This window comes from Entelurus aequoreus, linkage group LG20 (genome assembly GCF_033978785.1).
Source record: "Entelurus aequoreus isolate RoL-2023_Sb linkage group LG20, RoL_Eaeq_v1.1, whole genome shotgun sequence".
NCBI lineage: Eukaryota > Metazoa > Chordata > Actinopteri > Syngnathiformes > Syngnathidae > Entelurus > Entelurus aequoreus.
The window spans coordinates 5,447,874-5,467,287 of record NC_084750.1 but is presented as its reverse complement, the minus strand read 5'-3'; the positions used below and the strand labels follow the sequence as shown (position 1 = coordinate 5,467,287).

Here is a 19,414-nt window from a genome sequence, read left to right as displayed (position 1 = left end):
AAGTTAAATAAAATCCTACTAAATATATTTGGGATCCAAAAGGTCCCACACTCATAAAGTGATACATTTTTTTGTATTTTTTTTTAACTTTTAACACTTAAATTACGAGATTAACTTCAGATATATCTGTCGATTTTACGTTTGAACTATTATTTTGTTTGTATTATGCTCTTTTGTCAAATAAAACTTTGATGGTTTTTTTTGGCAACTACACAATATATGCAATATTTTTTCCACATAAAACATTTTAAAGTGATATTTTTAAAGTAATAATTCATTATAACATAGATTTTTAGTCTTTTTTTTTTTAGCAATGGCAAAAAAAAGAAAAAGAAACAAAGACAAAAGAAAAAAAACAGCCTGCATGGCAGCTTTGTGTCAACATTGCAACTTTTTCTTGTTAGATTTCACCTCATTCCACTTTTTTAAAATGTTTTTTTTAGTTTTTGGAATATTATCAATTTTGCAATTTTTGCAGAATGTGTGGCGGGCCGGTAAGCAATTAGCTGCGGGCCGCACTTTGGACACCCCTGGCCTAAATTATACTTAAAAAAAACTCATTTTTGTAACAAAAAAAACCACAATACCTTTTAGTTCTTATGGAATTGAGTGACATTCGAGGTGAAATACTGTATTTACATAATAACCATCCATCCATCCATTTTTCTACCGCTTGTCCCTTTCGGGGTCGCATAATAGCCAAGTAATACTTATTAAATCCACAACCAATTGCCAATTATTGTAGCAGTACAGAACAGAGTACAGAAAAAGTACACAAAACCTCTGTGTTGTGCTACTGATGATACTCGTAATTCTGGCAGTAAGTGAATGCAACCTTGCTGGCTATAGCCATCCTTGGTGCATAATGAGGAAAAGCTGCCTTGTTGTTGTGTCTACTGGCAAGCGGAGGAAAGTCTGAAACGTTACAAAACTTTCCCATCTGTAAATGAGTGTACTTCTCAAATAGTTCGGCTGTAAATAAACCTCCCACAACCCATGGAAACACCTTAATCCGAGGTTATCCAGGGTAAATCCGACCTAACCTTATCCTTGTCCACACACACACACACACACACACAATGGTCGTTTAAGACCCCTAGCCCCCTCTGTCCGCCAGCGCAACGCGACCTAGTACGCATGCGCGGAAAATGCGCACGTCATAGTCACCTCCAGTGTTGCTTTGTGTGCATGTTCTTAAATTTAACTTATCTGAACAATATCCAGTGTTGTGGTATTTAAATTAACTGGAATCCAGTGTGTTGTGGGGCCCTATCGTAGTGAATCACACCTGAGCCATCATAAATTAATCACATCTTTATTGGACATGTGAAAGTAACCAAAGTGATAAAGAACATTTTATATCAATCAATCTAGGGATTTGATTGATTGAAACTTTTATTAGTAGGTTGCACAGTACAGTGCATATTCCGTACAATTGACCACTAAATGGTAACACCCGAATACGTTTTTCAACTTGTTTAAGTCGGGGTCCACGTTAATCAATTCATGGTACAAATATATACTATCAGCATAATACAGTCATCATACAAGTTAATCATCAGAGTATATACATTAGAGATGCGCGGTTTGCGGACACAACCGCGGAGTCTGCGGATAATCCGCGGGTCGGGCGGATGCATGACGAAAAAAATAGATTTTAAATAGATTCGGGCGGGGTGGCGGTTGAACCAATTCGGAAATATACATACATAGTTAAATGTTGTTACCCACATACGAAAAACGAGCAGCACTCTTTGAAACAGGCAATTATTCATCAATGACGTAAGAGGAAACATGACCACGGAAGTAAATGGGGAGGGGGAGGGGGGGTGTAGGGGGAAGAAATTTGGCGTGACACAGCACAACACAACACAACAGAAGAAGAAGAAAAAAATAAAAAGATGGCAACGCCGGCAGCAAACGTGATACGCGACAAACTAAAAAAGGGAATACTAAAGACCAGGGAAAAAAAATAACAATAATAGTCAACACTTTCTTAATGGAAAAGACAACAATATTATAATAATGATAAATAATATTATCACGCATTAATATCTCTTAGCCTCTAATGCGTGGCCAAGAGATATTAATGCGTGGCACGCATTGAATGTCTCTGCTGCATTGGATCAGTCTCCTTTCTGCTTTGCATCGTCTATATTAGATATATAACAACGGGTGGGTGGCGGGTGGTTGTGGTTTTGATAAAATGTTAGTTCGGGTGGATGGCGGGTGGATGACAACTTTTGTGATGCGGTTGCGGATGAAATAATTGCCTATCCGCACATCTCTAATATACATTGAATTATTTACAATCCGGGGGGTGAGATGTGGAGGGGGTTGGGGCGGGGGGTTAGGTTTGGTTGATATCAGCACTTCAGTCATCAACAATTATATCATCTGAGAAATGGACATTGAAACAGTGTAGGTCTGACTTGGTAGGATATGTACAGCGAGCAGAGAACATAGTGAGCTCAGAAAGCATAAGAACAAGTATATACATTTGATTATTTACATTTGATTATTTACAATCTGGGGAGGTGGGATGTGGTGGGGGGAGGGTGTTAGTCTAGGGTTGTAGTTGCCTGGAGGTGTTCTTTAAGTGCGGTTTTGAAGGAGGATAGAGATGCACTTTCTTTTACACCTGTTGGGAGTGCATTCCATATTGATGTGGCATAGAAGGAGAATGAGTTAAGACCTTTGTTAGATCGGAATCTGGGTTTAACATGGTTTGTGGAGCTCCCCCTGGTGTTGTGGTTATGGCGGTCATTTACGTTATGGAAGTAGATCTAGATATCTTGTCAGGACACTCCTCACTCTTTTGCCTTCACCTTCATTGTCCATTCGTTTTTGGTGACTTTAAAAGACTTTTTAAAACAGCGTCCATGCATGCTAGCGTATGTTTTAAGATAGCGTATGTTTAACCATGCCTGCGCCCACAAATGCGTTAAATACAGAAATAGCACCCGTAACTGACACGGCGCATTTTAATACGGTGCGCCCTCTGGTCCCGAAAATACGGTATAGTGGCTTCGATAACGGGAACCGGTTCTCAAAAAGGGATTCGAATCCATGAATTCTTACCGAAGCATCGGGAGAACCGGTTTTCGAAAATCATCCCTAGTCTTCGCTAACGGCAATAATGTTTTGTACTCAACAAATAGTTAACGCCGACAGAGACGCTGAAAAGGTGTGTTACTGTTTGCGCTATGACGCCATCTTTTGGACGAGTTCGCTCTCTGCAGGTGCTGCGGGTTGAAAATGTACTTCCTGTTCCGTGCATTGAACCGGAAGTATAGTCCTGTTTCGTCTACCATATGTCCACAGCGTTACTACTCGTATGGATTCTTCATTCATCACTCCAAGCAACGTCTGTAAGTTTTAAAGGCCTACTGAAACCCACTACTACTTACCACGCAGTCTGATAGTTTATATATAAATAATGAAATCTTAACATTGCAACACATGCCAATACGTGCAATTTTAAATTTCCCGGGAAACTTCCGGCTGAAAACGTCTATGTATGATGACGTTTGTGCGTGACGTCAATGGTTGAAGCGGAAGTATTGGTACACCATTGTATCCCAATACAAACAGCTCTGTTTTCAGCGCAAAATTCCACAGTATTCTAGACATCTGTGTTGGTGAATCTTTTGCAATTTGTTTAATGAACAATGGAGACTGCAAAGAAGAAAGTTGTAGGTGGGATCGTTGTATTAGCGGCTGGCTGCAGCAACACAACCAGCTATCCGACGCTAGCCGCCGACCGCATCGATGATCGGGTGAAGTCCTTCGTCGCACCGTCGATCGCTGGAACGCAGGTGAGCACGGGTGTTGATGAGCAGATGAGGGCTGGCGTTGGTGGAGAGCTAATGTTTTTAGCATAGCTCTGTCGAGGTTAGCTTCAATGGCGTCGTTAGCAACAGCATTGCTTGTCTTCGCCAGGCGGTACAGCATTAACCGTGTGGTTACAGGTCCAGAGTCTGGTAGTATTGTTGATCTTCTGTCTATCCTTCCAGTCAGGGGCTTATTTCGTCTGTTTCTATATGCAGTTAAGCACAATGCTATCACGTTAGCTCCGTAGCTAAAGTGCTTCACCGATGTATTGTCGTGGAGATAAAAGTCACTGTGAATGTCCATTTTGCGTTCTCGACTCTCATTTTCAAGAGGATATAGTATCCGAGGTGGTTTAAAATACAAATCCGTGATCCACAATAGAAAAAGGAGAAAGTGTGGAATCCAATGAGCCCTTGTACCTAAGTTACGGTCAGAGCGAAAAAAGATACTGCACTGCACTGTAATGTAATCCTTCACTCTCATGTTCCTCATCCACGAATCTTTCATCCTCACTCAAATTAATAGGGTAATCGTCGCTTTCTCGGTCCGAATCGCTCTCGCTGCTGGTGTAAACAATGGGGAAATGTGAGGAGCCTTTCAACCTGCGACGTCACGCTACTTCCGATACAGGCAAGGCTTTTTTTATCAGCGACCAAAAGTTGCGAACTTTGTGATGATGTTCTCTACTAAATCCTTTCAGCAAAAATATGGCAATATCGCGAAATGATCAAGTATGACACATAGAATGGATCTGCTATCCCCGTTTAAATAAGAACATTTCATTTCAGTAGGCCTTTAAAATACAACTAAAACAATTCTTACTCACTAAACCGTCCCATATGTGATGGCTGTAGGAGTGTTTTCGTGCATATATACACGTGCGATCGTAAAGTATTCAAGCTACCGTTGTTAGCATTAGCGACTACGCTACTTATAAAAGGCATTCGTTTTGTATTCGTAAATCCACCAAAACGTCACCGTGGAGTTATTGAGTCTGTTTAGCTGATTGAAGAGCTAGCTTGCGCAGCTAGTGGGTCCATGACGATGACTTCTGTTTTGTTTGATCATCCGTTTTACTGCCGTTTGAAAACAACTAAGGTATGTATGCTAAATATTTTGTACCGGTATATATCTGCGGTTAATATATGTAAAATATTTATTTATTCTAGAATTTGTTGCGCTCCACAGACTGGAAAATATAGTACTCATTTATGTATTCATTCACTGTGAGTCCAAACAAATGTGTTAGAAGTTGCTATAAAATAAAAAGGGGTCGGATGCGGACATGTTGTAATGAGAAAATATGTGATGTATAATTTTTTCTGAAATAAACTTACACCATAAACATCCTTGTCATTTGAATGTTGTGGTTTCTTCCAAAAAATAATGGGAAAAAAATGGAATAAATCGCAAACAGTTTATTTGTAGGCCATATGGTCCAGGCCGTAACGACACGCTACATTTATAATGTGTTCTATGACCGGTTATGTCAAATCTATTTGTTGCGGTCCATGATCAAGAATGTGTGGGGAAAATAAATGTGTGGACTATAAAACCAACATTTACAATACGAGCACTCAAGTTGCTATTTGTGCCTGTCACATCACCAAAAGAGGAGCTGTGAAAGTCACCAAGATATTGTGAGATGATGTCATCTAAGTCTGCATGCTGGCACGTCATCTTTGGAGAAGGCTTAGAGGAAGCAAGCCTTGGCGTAGCTGCTTCACCAAAGCATATTTGCGACATCTGATCACATCAGTAAAAACAAGTCATCGTAGTTGGGAACAAAGTCCTCCCAGGAAGGAAGGCAATCTAGGTTAACCAATGGGGGCTCTAGGCTTTATCCGGCTGGGGATTATTCCGCCTTTATGAAAATGGGCAGCCTAATACAGAATAATAGCACGCTTGCACTCAGCCCGAGGTTCTCTTCCCCGTTGATTAATTGTGGAAATAAGGCAAGGAAAATGAATCTCTTAAAGCGATTAACCATGAGAGTTGGGCGCTGCTACAAAGTAGAAAGAGTTGTTGGAAACATCGCTCACAGTTCATCCCTCCTTTCTAGCACTGTTGTGATGTGCATGAAACAAGATGCAACTATTAATTATTATAATCATCAACTAAAGACCATTGACAGCATCAACGTGTACTTTAAGGAAAAGAGTTGAAATAATCAAAGTTCAGTTTCTGCTTGCCATAACCGTCATGAACTTATCTTCTATTCATCCTGTTTTACCTTATTGCACCATACATTTGACTTCTTTTACCTTTTATTTATCTTGTTTTACCTTATTTTGTCTTTATTTACTTTTACCTTTAATTTGCCTTCACTGTTTATTTTTTTACTATCTAACATCTTTTATTTATCCTTTTTAATGTCTATTTACCCTTTTAATCGTGTTTTACCTTATTTTACCATTTTTTGCCTTTATTTACGTTTGATTTATTTTGTTTTACCTTCTTTTGTCTTTACTTTTTTACTTTCCTTTACATTTTATTTGCCTTCAGTATTTTTTTAAATCATCTTTCACCTTTTATTAATCCTTTATACTGTCTACTTACCTTGTTTAATCCTGTTTTACCTTTTTTTTGCCTTCTATTACCTTTGTTTCCCTTTTATTTATTTTGTTTTACCTTTATTTACCTTCTTTTGTCTTCTATTTACTTGGGTTGTTACCTTCATTTTATGTTTTTAGTATTTCTCACTTTTAAAAAAAATGTTTTCACCTTCTATTTTTTTTTGTTCTTTTACCCTCTTTTGCCTTTCATTTGACTTTGTTTACCTTCTTTTATCACCGTTAACCTTCTAATTAACTTTTTTAATACTTTTTTTTTTACCTTCCTTTATCTTAAATTTACATTCTTTACCTTTTTTATATAAATTCACCGTCTTCTGCCTTCCATTTACCTTAACTTTTTTGTTTATTTTGTTATACCTGTTTACTTTCTATTTATGTTATTTCGCCTTTTATTTTCCTTCTTATACCTTTAATTGACCTTGTACCTTCTTTTTAACTTGTTGTACCTTTGTTTCCCTTTTATTTATTTTGTTTTACCTTCTATTTACCTTCTTTTGTCTTCTATTTACTTGGGTTGTTACCTTCATTTTATGTTTTTAGTATTTCTCACTTTAAAAAAAAAATTTTTTCACCTTCAATTTTTTTTTTGTTCTTTTACCCTCTTTTGCCTTTCATTTGACTTTGTTTACCTTCTTTTATCACCGTTAACCTTCTAATTAACTTTTTTAATGCTTTTTTTTTTACCTTCCTTTATCTTAAATTTACATTCTTTACCTTTTTTATATAAATTCACCGTCTTCTGCCTTCCATTTACCTTAACTTTTTTGTTTATTTTGTTATACCTGTTTACCTTCTATTTATGTTATTTTGCCTTTTATTTTCCTTCTTATACATTTAAGTGACCTTGTACCTTCTTTTTAACTTGTTGTACCTTTGTTTACCTTCCTTAACTACTCAATTTACCATCTTCTACTTACCTTTTATTTATCCTGTTTACCGTCTATTTACCTGCTATTTCACTTTTTTAATCTTCTTTCACCTTCTCTTATGCAGTCCAGACGAGTTACACTCAAACGATTAATGGAAGCTTGTTCTAATGGAATGAATCGTTGCAGCCCTGATATGACTTTAGAATATTGCCATCACATTAGGAATGCTACTTCTGCCTTTACAAATAATACTTTAATCTTGCAGTGGCGTAGAAGTGCACTGCATGCTTCTAATGCAGAAATGCAACAGGTCATTGGATCATGCCTGTGTACCTAATGAAGTGTCCACTGAGAGTTCAGCAGTGCTTGTGTTTATATCTTTAAGTCATGACTTGCAGCCAAAAATAACATCCTTCAAGAAGATATTTTCAGGCTTGCATGCATCCAGTGTCCCGTCTTCTTAGATGAGATCAACAAAGATCATGAGGATTATGCGGGCCTGTTTTCTGCTGCGTTTGTTACATTTTCCTCGAGGCTGACGTGAGACGGCGTGATGCAAATTAGCATGCGCATAATTGCACCTGCTGCACCTGGCACAATCTCAATTATGGACGATGTTTCATTCAAATCATGATTTTCTACACTCAGCAGTTACTTCAAAAAGTAGATCTGCATGATATCAAGCACTGTATCGTACTGAGAGGGAATAGTGTCCCCAATTTACATTTCCAAAACGATACGGATGTTAATATCTGGTCAGTATCAGCACAAATCATACATACTTTTATTATTTGTACTACAGCATATTTCTACACTGATACCATGTCAATAAACAGACAATATTAGGTCAGAGTTATTTTACCAAAGTGTAAGTAAAGAAATACAAAGCTGATTTAAAAACAAAGTGTACCAGATTTTACATATGAAGTCAGGCTTTTGTCCGCAATGTCCAACAGCCAAAAAGTGGTCCTCTCAGTAAAAGATGAATTCATGAGTGTCAAGTGATTCCTTTTGGTCCATTTCACCTGTACATAACAATATATAACGAATAAATGTCAGTATTTATCTGTAAATAACAATATATAAATAATAAATGTCAGTGTTTATCTGTAAATAACACTATCTAAATAATGTCAGTGTTTATCTTTAAATAGCAGTATATAAATAATAAATGTCAGCATTTATCTGTAAATAACAACATATAAATAATAAATGTCAGCGTTTATCTGTAAATAACAATATATAATTATTACATGTCAGTGTGTATCTGTAAATAACAATATATGAATAATACATGTCAGTGTTTATCTGTAAATATATAAAAAATAAATGTCAGCGTTTCTGTAAATAACAACATATAAATAATAAATGTCAGCATTTATCGGTAAATAATATGTAAATAAAAAAAGATGTCAATGTTTATCTGTAAATAACAACATATAAATAATACATGTCAGTGTTTATCTCAGGCATGTGATTTGACCACAATGAAAAAGACTGAAAAAATTTCCGGGGGTCTGGGGGACGAAGGCCCCCAGCCAGCTCCTGGTTTTTCACCAAAATTAACAAAGACAGCACCATTTGAAGAAAATATTTTAGTGTTTAAAGACATGAAAACATCATTAATAGAACATACATAACCCAATTATCCTAATGAATCACTGTATATGGCAGTAATCCTCAACAGGCGGACCGCGGTCCATGTCCGGACACAGCGGCGTGTCCGTCCGGACCCAGCACGAATTATAGTAAAAATAAAAATTAAATTTTTTTTATAATTATAATTATTATAAAAAAATATAATAATTGTATTTATCTTTGAGTCATCGCTAGCGCAAGTCAACGTTCTTTGTTGTTTTTAGTCAAATATCTCCACGTTTGGTTTACACTTCTCCGTGTCTCACTCACTCCGTTTTTCTCTCTCTCTCTCTCAAAGAGAGAAAGAGAGAGAGATGGAGTGAGAGCGAGAGAACGCCACTTTGATTGGCTGCGGAATCAGCCAATCAGAGTATGGGTGTCATCTCTATCACAACGACGCGCTGATTGGCTGTTACCACCTGGGTCATACAGCGCTCATGCCAAATGCATGGAACCTTTCGCTGCAGGCACACAGTTGTCTAGTTATATTTGCACATTGAGGTCATTTGTTTACCAAGGGATAGGAGGGTTGTGTTTAAAAGTATTTATTTTTTGTTAAAACTGAAAGTTTTATTTAAGTTCTTATTTATTTTTGTTTCAAAGAAAATCTTTCATGTATTTTATTGGATATTTATTTTATTTTTGTTAATTTTAAGAAAATGTTAAACTACTACCTACCTCCTGCTACTATATAAGCTTGATCGATAATAAACGGACCCAGCCTGTTTCAAAATAACATTTGTGGACCTTCAAGATTTGTACTTGAGGACCCCTGGTATATGGTTCAGTCCCAACAGTATTTAGTCACTAATATTTACATCTTGTGTTCATTTCACATCCACAGGTGTCACATTGATCAGTGTTATTATCTACAGTTTATTTACAGTATTACCACATTACTTCAGTTCATGTAATGTAATGTAATGTAAACATTTCATTCTTTTCGCCAAAATAGGATATACATTTATGAAAATAATTAAACATGTTTAGTATTGTTTACTCATATTTGAAAGTAGGAAATAATAATAATGTGAGGACACTGACATATTGCATGAAACAAGTGTCAAAATATTTACCTTCAAGATTGTTACACCACTGACAATAGTTTCAAGAGACTACATAAAAACTTATTACAAAATAGTATTATATGCAAATGTATTTCAAATAAATTGTTAACTGGAATCAATAATGCGACTCTTTGAATTTCTGTAATTTCATAATATATTTTCACTTGGCTTTTTATTTTTAGAAAACCCCATTTATATTTCGCAAAGCAATAATTGGTTAGTATTTAAAACAAACATGCATATTTCGCAAGCAAATATTTTTTAGCCTACCTCATTATTAACAACCCTGTCTGCAACTGAAGTGGGTTGTTTGGGTGGATCTTTCCTCTCGATGTCTACGGCAGTTGTCGATGTAAACAAAGGATGAAGTCCGTAAGGTTTTGCTCAGGTTTGACATCCAAAAGTACCAGCGAGTGAAAAGTTTGTTTTCCTTGCTTCAAGTTGTTTCATATGTTTTTGGCGTTTCGCATGTACTTCCAAAGCCTTGAAACCTCGTGATCCATAGTCAATATTATCATGACACCACGTGCACAAAACCTTTCCGGGACGATCGATTTTCCGAATAAAATCACAGAACAAAGTCGTAACTTCCTTCTTCCCAACAGTATCAGTGATTTCCCTTTCCATCCAGTCCCATCCAAACTTATTTTTGACATGTTTATCAATTTCTTTTACTCGTAAAGCGTCCTTTCTCTCGAGAACCGACATCGTTTACATATGGAAAATGGCCGTAATAACCATTATGAATGATGACGTTATTAACGTCATCATTCATAACAGATGTCCTGATTGGTCACAAGGAACATATCGACCAATCAACTACGGCGTAATATAAACTAGTCTCGAATCTTGATTTAGGGTCGAAAAAAAAACGGAAAAACGGGAGATAATTTTTTCCCCCCCGAGATTAAAAAAGACGGAATTCCGACTTTAGACGGAAAAATCACATGCCTGTTATCTGTAAAAAATATATTAATAATAAATATTAGTGTTTATCTGTAAATAATATATAAATAATAAATGTCAGCGTTTATCTGTAAATAACAATTTATAAATAAATGTCAGTGTTTCTGTAAATAACAATATATAAATAATAAATATTAGTGTTTATTAGCAACAACACAAACACATCAGATTTAGTGTTAGCTTTTTAGCATTAGCATTGAATACACTCGAGTTGAGACAAATAACGACTCAAATGGAGCGTCAAGGACTACTTTTACGACATGTAACAAAGTAAATAGTGAATAATTGATGTTATTCAACTTCGTTCCACTCGTCGTTCATGTCCCATTCCTCGCCAAACTAGGATGTTGTCGAGTCTTTGTATTGAGCAGCTCGCCTGGACCGCTTTGAGTCCGGCTGAATCCTTAACAATCCTGTATAAATACGTTTCAAATTGTCGTAGCTTCGCGCACTGAAATGAACTTTGTAAAAATGAATGACCAGCATGAATGTGCAAACTACTTGAAATACTACGACCAAGTCAAAACACTGCAAGATAGTTCCACTGATCGGCCATCTTGAAATGATCCACAAAACTTCCTGCAAGTGGAAGGTTCCTTTAGTTCTTCTTTCACTCAGTTGTCAAGTAGCGCTGCAAAGATTAGTCGATATTGTCGACAAAATAAGAAAAATAAAAGCTGCAGTGTCGTCCTTCTGAATCTTCCTGTGTCACAAGGGGGAGAAGAGGTGCGCTGTGTGGGGTTCGAGGGGGGGGGGGGGGGGGGGGGGCGCGTGTCTGTGTTTACTAACAAGACATTATGGCGGAGCCGAAGTCCAGTTTGTTAACATGGAGATATTCTCACTACTTTTCTTTTGTCGAGCACAAAGAAAACATTTTAGTTAAATGTAAGTTGAGTCTTGGATCAAAGATCCTATCTACTGCCCAAAACAGCAATTTAAATCTGCTGAAACAGCTACAAAAGCAACATGCTTGGACGAAGCTAGTAAAGAGAGACACACTTCACCTCCACCTCCACCACCACCTAAGCAACAGCGGCTGGATTTTAACGGAGGGACTGCTAGCCAGGACAACATTGATAGAGCCATTGCAGCGTATGTGCTAGAACAGTGGTCCCCAACCACCGGGCCGCGGCCCGGTACAGGTCCGCGGACCGATTGGTACCGGGCCGCGCAAGAAATTTAAAAAAAAATAATAATAATAAAATTAAAATGTAAATTTTTTTTAAATTAAATCAACATAAAAACACTATATATACATATTGTGTATGTCAATATAGATCAATACAGTCTGCAGGTATACAGTCCGTAAGCACACATGATTGTATTTCTTTAAGAAAAAAAAAAAAAAATCCCCCCACACCCCCGCCCCAGTCCGTGGGACAAATTTTCAAGCGTTGACCGGTCCCCAGCTACAAAAAGGTTGGGGACCACTGTGCTAGAAGACATGCAGGCTATTTCTACAGTGGAGTCACCCGCTTTCAGGCAGCTAATTAGCATGATACCGGGCATCGAACGGCAGTAAGGACATAAAAATGGAAAGCGAGCTAAAGAAAACACTCCAAACTCTGCCTCTGCTCATCATTCAGCACTGAAGGTACACACACTCTGTCAATTATCTTATATACTGTGGCTCTTTCATTCTAGAGCAGTGGTTCTTAACCTGGGTTCGATCGAACCGTAGTGGTTCGGTGAGTCGGCCTCAGGGGTTCGGTGGAGCCTCTGCCGCGGAGGTCAAGACGCACCCAACTCATCTTGTAAATAAAAACTTCTCCCTATCGGCGTACTATGGATACCCCCAAACAATGTTCCCTCTAATTTTCCATCTGATTTGCAGGTGTGTAATTTGTTGTGAGTTTATGCGCTGTTTGTTTTGTTCTTTGAACGGTTCATTTTGTGCACCAGTAAAAAAACATAGACCTCTGTCTTGAATTTTAAAAAAAAACATTAAATTTTTCACTAAAGAAGGGTTCGGTGAATGCACATATGAAATTGGTGGGGTTCGGTACCTCAAACAAGGTTAAGAACCACTGTTCTAGAGTGTTTGATTATCACATCCCTCTAAATGTATAGACTATAAAGTTCACAAACATAAAGAGGGATCCTAGTGGGCCAGACCAATCTTTCCTTATCTCTAAACTAAAAGAGGGGAAATGTGTAGAGTGTTCTGGGCTTCAGTACAGTGTTGATCTCCTGAAGACATGATTTTATTTCAGAATTCCTTGAGAGAGAAAAACACCTGGTTAGGCTTTGTGTGTTTGTCATGTGTGCCTTCCTTGGGTGAAGCCAGGTTTACAGCTGTGTTGTGACATGTTGTTATTATGCTGTTTGTTAATTATGTATGTTATGTTGCAGCTAATTAAAATTGTTTTGTCAATTTGTTCCGGCCTGAAACAAATTGGCCCTTTCAAACATATCTTTGTCTTTGTGTGTTGTATGTAGACCACATTGCTTAGCAGAGTTCAGTGATGCAAATGCATGTCAACTTGATCAACAGATTGTATTATTCTCCAGTGCAATAACAGTACTGAAATGAAGGCTAAAAAGGAATTAATGGGAGCCTTAAAAAAAAAAAAAAAATAGAAGTAACTAAATAGTTACTTTTCACAGTAACGCATTACTTTTTGGTGTAAGTAACTGAGTTAGTAACTGAGTTACTTTTGAAATAAAGTAACTAGTAACTGTAACTAGTTACTGGTTTTCAGTAACTAACCCGTGAATGAGTCATCTTTGTTGTTTGTAAGCACATGCCTAAAATGACTTAAGCTGCATTTAGAAGTCGATGGAAACATTAGAGCCATTAAATATGTCTACGCTTTAATATCCGATTAATCGTTAAGATGGAAATAGTCGTCGCACCTTCACAGACCGTGACACTCGCTCAAATATTGCACTTTCTGCTCGATTAAAGCCCAACATCACATTCCTCAAGGTCACGAGGAACTTTCAGAATCGACCATCAGCTGACGCTCCAGGAAGGAGGGGGAGATTTTCACCTCAGTACTTGGCCAACTGAAAGGCAACGTTTCTTCCAAGGCAATAAAAGGAGCCAGTGTTCTTGTCCGTAGAACAAAGAAGAAGCATAGACGCATCATAGCACATAGGAGCATAGAAACACCATGGAACATAGATGCACCATAGAACTTAGTATTGAACTTAGAAGCATAGAACAAGCAAGCAACCATAGAACTTAGCATTGAACTTAGAAGCATAGAACAAGCATAAAACGTAGGAGAAGCATAGACCATGGTACTTTGAAGAAACATAGAACATAGAAGAAGCAGAGAACATAGAAGAAGCAGGGAATATAGAAGAAGCAGGGAGCATAGAAGAAGCTGAGAGCATAGAAGAAGCAGGGAACATAGAAGAAGCAGAGCACAGAAGAAGTAGAGATCATAGAAGATAGAAGTATAGAATATAGGAGAACCATAGAACATAGACATAGCACTATAGAACATAGAGGAAACATAGTAATACCATAGAACATAGAGGACAGAAGAAAGAAGCATAGACAAAGAAAGAACCATAGAACATACAAGAAGCATAGAACCTAGCAGAAGCATAAAACATAGGAGAAGCACAGAAGAAGTAGGGCTGGGCGATATGGCCTTTTTTTAATATCTCGATATTTTTAGGCCATATCACGATACACGATATATATCTCGATATTTTGCCTTAGCCTTGAATGAACACTTGATGCATATAATCACAGCAGTATGATGATTCTATGTGTCTACATTAAAACATTCTTCTTCATACTGCATTAATATATGCTCATTTTAGACTTTCACAACTAAGTCAATTGACCAAAACTGTATTTATTAAACAGTTATTAAGCAGTGGCACAAACATTCATGTCATTTCCAAAACAGAAAGTGCAAGATTGTCAAAGAGACATTTTAAAACAAGCTATGAGTGCATGATGTCACCAAGATGACATATCAAAACAACACTAAATTAAAGTGCACTTTTTGTACAGAACGCCACTACAATAGTTTAAAACAAATAAAGTGCACTTTTGTGCATGATGTCACACAAGATATTTCAATAACTGTCAAATAAAAATGAGCTGCATAATAGGAAATCAAATAGTGTATGTCCTTCGCTATGTGGTAGGTTCCTGCAGACCTCATCTCCTTCTGTTGTTGACTATTTTTTTCATACGGTGTTGATGCGGAAATGGTTGCCTCTGCATTTTGCTGGTGTGGCACCGAACGGAGATGTTGACATGCGGAGTTTCAAACACTCTTCATTCTCGAGCGGGTGACTTTTCAAATGATGCTACATATTAGCAGTAATGCTACTTTTTGTAGCAACACTTTTGCCCCACACTTGACAAATTACGGTTGTCTGTTCGACATCTTCCCGCTTGAAGCCAAACCACCGCCAGACGATGCTGTTTTTCTTGGGAATTAATTCTTCTTCATTTGTTACCAGATTCGCACCTTCTTTCTCTCGTATTACCACTCGCACCACAGCTAACGTTACCCATGCCGCTACATATGTGACGTATGTAAGAAGGTGCGCTTGTTTTATGTCTCTGTGAGAAGGAGAGACAACAAAGAGTGAGAAACGCCTGTAGTGTAATGCCCGGAGCTAAAAGCAACTGCGTGAGAACATATACTCGGATATCACGATATGGTCATTTTCTATATCGCACAGAGACAAACCCGCGATATATCGAGTATATCGATATATCGCCCAGCCCTAAGAAGAAGCACAGAAAAAGCATAGAACATAGCAGAAGCATAGAAAATAGAAGAAGCATAGAAACAGAGACCAGCTTGATGTTGCTGTGAGGCCAAACTGCCCTGAAAGTGAATCTAATGTTATGGAGTATGTCTGAAGGGCCAAGAGTGGAGAAGTAGACTCTGGGAGCACATGAAAAGCTTCAGTGTTTCCTCAGCAGAACATTTGATGATGCAGATGCTGGACTCTTTAGCAAACATGAGAAGAAGGCAGAGAGCCCAGCTAAACAAACTCACATGCCTCTCCCTCCACAGGGGCCACAGAACCCATGCTGGAGCCCTCAGCCGCTCACATGCTCCACGAGCGGAGGAAAACAAGCGCAGGACCTTCAACTCTGCAGAACATCAGAAAGTGCCTCAATGGGAACTGATTCAGTGACCAAATAGGTGATATGAGGAAGAAAATACCATATTTTTCAGACCATAAGGCGCACTTTAAAGGCCTACTGAAACCCACTACTACCGACCACGCAGTCTGATAGTTTATATATCAATGATGAAATCTTAACATTATAACACATGCCAATACGGCCGGGTTAACTTATAAAGTGACATTTTAAATTTGCCGCTAAACTTCCGGTTCGAAACGCCTCTGAGGATGACGTATGCGCGTGACGTAGACCGGGGAACACCTGTATGCCTTCCACATTGAAGCCAATACGAAAAAGCTCTGTTTTCATTTCATAATTCCACAGTATTCTGGACATCTGTGTTCGTGAATCTGTTGCAATCATGTTCATTGCATTATGGAGAAGGAAGCTGAGCAAGCAAAGAAGAAAGTTGTCGGTGCGAAATGGACGTATTTTTCGAACGTAGTCAGCAACAACAGTACACAGCCGGCGCTTCTTTGTTTACATTCCCGGAAGATGCAGTCAAGATGGAAGAACTCGGATAACAGAGACTCTAACCAGGAGGACTTTTGACTTCGATACACAGACGCCTGTAGAGAACTGGGACAACACAGACTCTTACCAGGATTACTTTGATTTGGATGACAAAGACGCAGACGTGCTACTGTGAGTATGCAGCTTTGGCTTCTAAACATTTGATCGCTTGACCGTATGTGCGCAACTTTTTTTTGCGTATGTACGTAACTTTTTAAAAATATATAAGCTTTATGAACCTTGGGTTAGGTGAACGGTCTTTTGGGCTGAGTGATTGTGTGTGTTGATCAGGTGTTTGAATTGTATTGGCGTGTTCTATGGAGCTAGGAGCTAGCAGAGGAGCTAGGAGCTAGCGTAACAAACACGCAGGTGTTTTTATGCAGGATTAATTTGTGGCATATTAAATATAAGCCTGGTTGTGTTGTGGCTAATAGAGTATATATATGTCTTGTGTTTATTTACTGTTGTAGTCATTCCCAGCTGAATATCAGGTCACCCCCGGCTCTCACAGCATCTTCCCTATCTGAATAGCTTCAACTCCCCACTAGTCCTTCACTTGCACTTTACTCATCCACAAATCTTTCATCCTCGCTCAAATTAATGGGGAAATTGTCGCTTTCTCGGTCCGAATCTCTCTCACTTCATGCGGCCATCATTGTAAACAATAGGGAACTTTGCGTATATGTTCAACTGACTACGTCACGCTACTTCCGGTAGGGGCAAGCCTTTTTTTTTTATCAGATACCAAAAGTTGCAATCTTTATCGTCGTTCTATACTAAATCCTTTCAGCAAAAATATGGCAATATCGCGAAATGATCAAGTATGACACATAGAATAGATCTGCTATCCCCGTTTAAATAAATAAAAATTCATTTCAGTAGGCCTTTAAATGAACAGTGTGCCTTATAACTCGCTGCGCCTGATGTAATAATTCTGCTTGTGCTTCATTTTATTTGGTACTTGGTGTAATGATAAGTGTGACCAGTAGATGGCAGTCACACATAAGAGATACGTGTGGACTGCAGTTTGCAATAAACGATGCTAGCAACACTAAAACTGATGTTTCATTGAGAATATAGAACATTACACACGGCGCTCAAAAATCTTTCAGAATGTTTTAGTACGACTTTGGTAAGCGAAGAAGTCGCACCGCTTGATGGATTGTTGGAGCATTATGGCTACCATAGTCAGACGTACTGTGCTTCAACATACAGTATTATTATGGCCTGTGTATAATGACCCCAAAATGGCACCTATTAGGAGACATTATCTGGTGTTTTGTTTGGCAATATTATGCAAAACCAACTTTTCTTACCTATTGGTACCTGCTGATGTCTATTTGCCATCTGCATAAGTCCTGAAAATTTGCACACGTCCGCCATTGAAAGTCTGCACCGTAGTCAATAAGCTCCTCCTTTTTCTCTATCCTCTTGTTGTGGGGCATTCATCCTCCGCTGTTGCCATTCCTAATACAAAGTAGTGTACACTTCTAACTTATATCTGTCAGTAGACTCGCTATGGAAGCGCTAAAAACTAGCGGTACAACAAAGATGGCGGGGAGAAGACACTGTCAAAGTGGAGGCACGTAAATAATGGTGCATCCTGCAGAGACGGTCAGAAAGTGAGTTGAAGATGGTCTGTAAAACATCATTAATGCAACATTTTGGCCACCATGATATGTTATGTAAACCACCAGGAGGTATTTTACATCTAGAAAAAAATCATAATATGACCTCTTTAATGCGCCCTATGGTGGGGAAAATACATCAATCTATTAGCAACATAACATTACATAGGAAGTTCATTTAATGCTAATATGTGAAACATATTATTAAAGAGTATTTGGTTACATTTCTGCTTTACTTTTGCTTTCATAAAAAGACGGGAAATATTAAAAAACAAGCTGGTGTCCAGAAATACTAACATTGTTTTAATTACCAGTAACACTGCACACATGACGAGTGCAAATGTTTACATTTCAACCACAACAAATATAATTGTTGACATACAACTGATTCATTTAGCACTGGAGCCCAAACCTTTTTCCATTGTGGGCCACATTCAGAAAATATTGAAGGATGCGGTGGACATTTTGTACATTAAAGTTACTATAAGCAGTACAGTGTAGAGTATGTCAAGTAATAAATTATTACTTTATTACTATATTTTACATTATTACTAATAATGCTAAGCCATGAGAACTAAGGACCCCCTACTTATGTACCTGGTGTAAAACTAACTGGTCCTAAATGTACCCTGTAACTGTGCAATATTCAAACTATATAGTATAGTGTCGCTAATAGCTAGCTGGCAACCGGTGCGCTAATCACTAGCTGACAACTGCCATGCTAATCGCCAGCTTACAATTGCTGAAGGCATTGCTAGCTGGCAACCGGTGCACCAATCATTAGCTGACAACTGCCACACTAATCACCAGCTGACAATTTCTGAAGTCATTGCTAGCTGACAGCTGACGCGCTAATTGCTAGCTGACAACTGCCGTGCTAGTTGCTAACTGACAACTGGCATGCTAATTGTTAGCCGACAATTGGTGAACTCATTGTTAGCCGACAATTGGTGAACTCATTGTTAGCCGACAACTGCCGCACTAATCGCTAGCTGACAAGTAGCATGCTAATCACTAGCTGACAACTGGCGAACTCATTGCAAGCTGACAACTCCCGCGCTAATCGCTACATGACAACTGCCAAACTCATTGCTAGCCGACAACTGGCGCACTAATCGCGAGCTGGCAACTGACCCGCTAATCGTCAGCTGACAATTGCTGAAGTCATTGCTAGCTGACAACTGCCGTGCTAACTGACAACTGGCAT

General features: G+C 38.3%; 1 protein-coding gene across 3 annotated transcripts in view; it reads right to left on the bottom strand.

The window, feature by feature from the left end:
• The window catches only part of tbc1d5 (TBC1 domain family, member 5), a 74,426-nt gene that overhangs the window by 46,930 nt on the left and 8,082 nt on the right, over positions 1 to 19,414 (bottom strand). The gene's annotated exons all lie outside the window — the stretch shown is intronic.